Raw genomic sequence first — 4408 nt, 5'->3', positions numbered from 1 at the left:
CTGTCTTGCTTTGGGCTTCGGTTTCCCCGTATACAAGAGCAAAGTGGTTAGAAGGACACTTGTGTGGGGTCCGCTGCAAACCCCTCCCAGCTCATGTCTCAGCCCCAGCACAGAGACCCAAGTTAGGTGGCTCCTTGTTAACAGAGCTGCCCTGTATGGAGAAATAGTCCTGGCCTGTACCTAAGAGATGCTTGTTCTCTCTCTAACAATACCACCATACATTGCTACAAGTCCCTGGGGACAGAATTGCCCCAGTGGAGTTCCCTTGCCCCCAAAGTCTCTTGTGATCTTGATTTAGGATGCAAACCCAGACTTCAGAGGTCTCTGAACCCCCGGATATATATGCAGAACCCTGAACTTTGTAGAGAAGAGATCCCAGGGACCAGAGACCCCGAAGAGGTGTGTGCACCCCCAAATTGAGAATTGCTGTGGCTTGTATACTTGTTCCGGCATCCATGCAAATAAAATCCTGGCAGATACACTTGTTCCTGGAAAGCTGTGCTTTCTCTTGGGCTCTGTCACATTTCTTGACCCTTACCATCCCTCGTCTTCCCCTCCCTCCACAACCCCTCCTCAGTCTCTTTAGAAAAATCTCTTCCACAAATTGCTCCTTTATCTGAAGTATTCCTACCGGGTTTCTAAAGCCGGTTGATGGAAGAGAGCTATTACATATGCAATCGCCTGCATTTATTTACATATCAGCAGCAAAAGGGGGGCCGATTTTTCATCTGGGTGACACAGCTGTGCTTGTAAAAAGGGCGTCTATTAAAAAGGCCGTCGCTGGGTACAAGCTGCAGAGTCTAATTGGCTTCTTGGGGACATTTTTTTATTATTATTATTTGCTGGGGGAACTGTTCATTTGAGCAAACGATATTAAACGACTATTGTCTCAGTCTTTAAGGAATTACCAGCTGAAAAACAACGCAGCGATGTCAGCCGTCGTCGCGTAACAAAGGCTGGCCGTGTGCAGGCCTGTCTTTGCTGATCGATAATAAGCTGGTTTCAATGCTGACGCCTCGAACTCTGCTTCGGCAGAACCTACAATTAGCTGGCATGGGTTTCCTTTCCCCCTTTACGACAGCCATAAGAAACAGTGGGATCCAGGAGAAAAGAGGGCTCTCAGGAATGCCTGTTGAATTGTGTGTAGGTGAAGGGTCACACATGGTGGCTGGAGGGCCTCATGGTAGCTGCAGCCTTGCCAGATCTGACTCTTCAAGGTTGTCTCTGGCGCCTTCCCATCCCTGACAAATGACAAAACAGGACTGAGGGAGAGGCCCATACAATCAAGCACTTAAAATTCTGTCGTATCCCCAAATTACTCCTGCTTCGGGTTTTTGTGCATGTAAAGTGGGGGTGACAGTAATTCCCACCTCGTAGGCTGCTGCGAGTCTCACAGGGACTAATGAATGTGACAGCCCGGGACAGGCTCTGGGACCACGTGTTTGCTATTGTTACTCGTGGCTCACTCTGGTAGTGTTGCAGAGAAGTGTGTTAGCACAGTTAAAAATGAGGCTAAGCCGTTGGTTCTAGGTGGCATGATTTTATCACCCCAGGGCACTAAGAGGGTTTAGGGACACCTGGCTAACACATCTAGGTGGGAACAAAGGGTTTATCGCATGGAGGGCAAGGCTGATGCTGGACACAGTGATCACATTTGTCGGTAGGATGGTCCTGCCGCAGCGAACAGGTCAGCAGCCCCTAGGCTGAGCAACCTGGATGGGAGATAGAAGATAGAGGGGTCAAAGGTCGAAGGCTGAAGGAAAAGTGTCAGAGTCAGGAGTGAAGGAACGATGGACTTTAGAGCCCAGGCCCCTTCTCTGTAGCCCCCTCAGGGTCACATGTGGGAACACTGTAACATGCTTACAGAAACTCCCTGATACCTTCTTCAACTCCCCCAGATCCTGACAATATCTGAGAGGCCAGCGCTCCAGAGTTTGGAGGGATTTACAGCTCAAGGTCCATAGTGCTGAGTGTCCTTCATGTTCACCTTTGTCCATCTCCTTCTGCCCCTCTGGGGCTCCAGGTGAGCCCCTGCTATGGACTTTGAGCCTGTGACCTCTGTGGGGTGGGGAACATGATCCAGAACCACTTGAACGGAGCAGCCTAGGCCAAAACAGGTGCTCAAAGAGAAGTTTGGGGTCACTGGGTGGCCCCAAGCCTCCACAACCTCAGCTTCATAACGAGGTGGGTCACTGTCCCTTCTTTAGAAAGATGTACTTTCTACAAGTCTGCAGCTCCTGCCAGCCCAGTGCCTCTGACACAGAGGGTTGACATTAAAGTTACCACATCTTATCATCCTGCTTTATTTAAGCAAACCAGTGAGGCTCACTGTGGGCTAAGAGGCAAATGGGATGCCTGACGAACCAGGTAGATCCACCGGACTCTCCCAGCTTCTGCCTTGTCCTCCCTATCATGATAGAAGTCAGCCATACTGACCAGGTATCAGCCCCATGGCACCTTCCTGAGTGGTACTCACACCAGGGCTGTGAGGTAAGGCGAGCTTCCTATGGAGGTGAAGACAACCAGGCCTGGAGTTCAGAGCAGATCTGGGGAGTGGACCTCCGCAAAGCCTATGTTCTCAGAGCTGTTTTCTTTGAGCTAGGATCCCATGACTCTTCCCTTCCCACTCTGGCCTCCTTAGTACCTTCTCTAGGGCTGTCAATGCAGCTCTAATTAGGCTCACTGATGTCACACACACAGAGTTTTTGTGACTTCCCCACCACCGGCTCCTTTGTGCAGCTCACAAAAAGCCCCGAGGTGGTTTTCATCACGCTCCTGAGCCGCCTCTGGGGAGAGAATGTGACATGTAGAATGCATTGATGAGAGGCAGGTTCGGGGCCTTGAGGACTCATAAACACACGGGAAAGAGGTGGGAGTGGAAGAAGCCAGCCATCAGCCCATAGCTTACCTGCCATCACCCACATCCCACTACCACCCTATGAGCTCAGGTCAGAGCCCCTGCCTCGAGAAACTTCTAGAACCATGAACAAGTACACAGAAGTTGGCTGAGAAAGTTCTGAAATTCCAGGGAGGATGACCCTGGAGTGAGCTTCTCAGAATGAAAACACAAGGTTTCATCAGACCACTATGCCATCATGTGGATTTTAACTGCAGGGTTTAAAATAACCACGGGTCTGATATCTAGAGAAAAACAGCTGAATGGCCAAGATAGGATGTGCCAGAGCCTCACGTGGAGACTGGAATGTGGGCAAGGTAGTGACCTCTGGTGACAAGCTTTCTAGAGTCACGAGATCAGTAGTTCACAACTTGTAGGTCTCAACGCCTTTGGGGGTTGAATGAACCTTTCACAGGGGTCTCCTAAGACTGTTGGAAACCCAGATATTTACATTACATACTAGTATCAAAATTACAATAATTTTATGGTTAGGGGTCACCACAACATGAGGAGCTGTATTAAAGGGTCACAGCATTAAGAAGGTTGAAGGCCACTGTACTAGATGGTTCCTAAACCTCCTGTGACAATACTGACGATGTAGCTACTTGTTGGGCAAAGCATATCCAGAAAGGAATCTTTTCTATGGCTGAGGTATAGCTAAGTGATTAGAACTCTTGCTACATACTGAGTTTGATCCCCAACGACACGTAAAGGGCCAATATTGAAATAACTGAGAAACCCCAGGATGAATATATGGCTACCAGGGAGGGCATGAGGCAAACCTGTGCCATGTTTCCCATCAGTGTCCTGAAGACAGTAATGGCTTAGAATCCAGGTGAGTCTACACTCCTGGGGTCTGTTTAAAATGTCTCCTGATTGGTCTGGTGGCAGATACCCAAAACCTTCTGAGGGACAGAAAGATCCCTTGCTTCCTCCAGAGAAAGCCACAAGGACATTAGGGGTAGCTGTAATGCTCCCTACCCCATGCATCCTATCGAATACCAGCTTCTTTCGGGCCATGGTCCTATACAACTGGTGAGGACCTCAGCAATATCCATGGTAATCCTTGTTGGCTCACAGAGGCCTGGAGAGCTTTGTCTGCTCATTCCACAAGGTAGGAGAGGTCTCTTTCTGGCCCTCCCCTGGTGCACAGTATGTGGACGGGATGGTGGTGGTTATTGTCTCTCAGTCCTGATGTGTTCCAATCGCCGGGTAGGCAAATCTCTGTGGGGTCCCGTGTAGGAACCTTTGTCAAGGGTTCAGAAAATATGGTAGATTTTTTGGCTAAGAGGGCTCCAGTACTCCTCCACATACTTTCCATGCCTCCTTAGCCCTGTAATGAATGATTAAGGGAGCCCCCTACCACCACTGGGGACGAGGGGTCATTTCTATGTTGGTTCTAGGCAGGCCCTGGCCCACTGAATCATCAGAGGGACATATGTGCTGAGGTAGTGTGGCTTTGCTTCAGCCTATGGTAACTTGTCCGCAATGATAAGACCTCAAGAGGCTGCA

At 49.5% G+C, this 4408-nt stretch overlaps 1 long non-coding RNA gene across 2 annotated transcripts; it reads right to left on the bottom strand.

Moving 5' to 3' along the window:
* Positions 1-684: 684 nt before the first annotated feature.
* On the bottom strand, positions 685-3918 carry LOC116081101. Of its 2 annotated transcripts, XR_004114713.1 has the most exons (4): positions 2909-2962; positions 2477-2786; positions 1371-1712; positions 685-1241 (listed from the first exon to the last, which is right to left on the bottom strand). It is a non-coding gene; the product is annotated as an uncharacterized LOC116081101 (long non-coding RNA). The 2 variants fall into 2 exon arrangements; XR_004114714.1 differs by lacking the exons at positions 685-1241; positions 2909-2962 and adding an exon at positions 3878-3918 and having other exon boundaries at positions 1521-1712.
* Between the last annotated feature and the right edge of the window lie 490 nt (positions 3919-4408).

The sequence above is a fragment of the Mastomys coucha genome, unplaced genomic scaffold (assembly GCF_008632895.1).
Source record: "Mastomys coucha isolate ucsf_1 unplaced genomic scaffold, UCSF_Mcou_1 pScaffold11, whole genome shotgun sequence".
In the NCBI taxonomy this organism is placed as follows: domain Eukaryota; kingdom Metazoa; phylum Chordata; class Mammalia; order Rodentia; family Muridae; genus Mastomys; species Mastomys coucha.
The sequence above is the reverse complement of the archived record's forward strand: the minus strand, read 5'-3'. Positions and strand labels throughout refer to the sequence as shown.